Consider the following 917-nt stretch of genomic DNA (forward strand, 5'->3'; position numbering starts at 1 on the left):
AAGACACACTTTGACCCCTCCCTGCTTCGCTGTCTGGTGATGCCCTCCTCTTCCCTTGGGAAGCAGACAGCTGTTCAGACTGAACTCCCTGCGACTCAGGAAGGGACCCTCCAAGGGGGCAACTCCGGAGCAAACCACTCCCAGCCCACGGCCCCAGGACTGCAGCCAAGTCCGCAGGCCTCAACGGGAGGCAACCCCGGGCAGGCGGGGCCCAGCTCTGGCTCCTGCTTCCCCACTGTGGAGGGTGACTGCCATGCCAAGAGTGCCTACCTGTGGCCTGGGGGCCGAGGGTGGAGTTGGGGACCACGTGTGACCTGTGCCTGCCTCCCTCCTGAAGAATGACCAGGAGACCCCAGATTCTTGGAAGCCACTGTCCGGCAAAAGCTGGCTGACCCATCTGTTCTCACCGACTAGCAAGAACCAGGGAGCCTGCTGTGTGTGCAGAACCTCCGATCATTCCTGTGGCCGGTGGCTCAGCTTCCTCAGAACCTAGAAGCCAGGCCCCAGCACCAGGGCAGGAGCGCGCCTTTCAGCGCCGGGCAAGGCCCTCGGGGCTTCCCCAGGAGGGTCCCTTTCTCCACCCCCCATTACCAAGCCGCTTCTGGGGTCTGCGGGATGCAGGGCTCTGCGCAGCCCGAGGAAAGATAAGCTTTCGCCGTGAGGGCAGAGGGCACTGGGTGGGGCTGGGATGCCGGGAGTGTCAGCAGCCTGTTCTCTGATCCGGATGTATGACCCCCACCCCCGGCCTTGCCCACCTCCGCACCCCGGAGGTGTCTGAATGGGGCGGATTCTCCCACCACATGGCACTCAGACCGAGCCGGCAGCCCCTCCCCGAAGCCCCCCCTGCCTCGGCGAAGGAGGAGCAGTGTCCCCCACCCCGGTCTGAGCAGGTCCGGGACACGTGTGGGGCGCCCGTC

This window comes from Myotis brandtii, unplaced genomic scaffold (genome assembly GCF_000412655.1).
Source record: "Myotis brandtii unplaced genomic scaffold, ASM41265v1 scaffold50, whole genome shotgun sequence".
Classification (NCBI taxonomy): domain Eukaryota; kingdom Metazoa; phylum Chordata; class Mammalia; order Chiroptera; family Vespertilionidae; genus Myotis; species Myotis brandtii.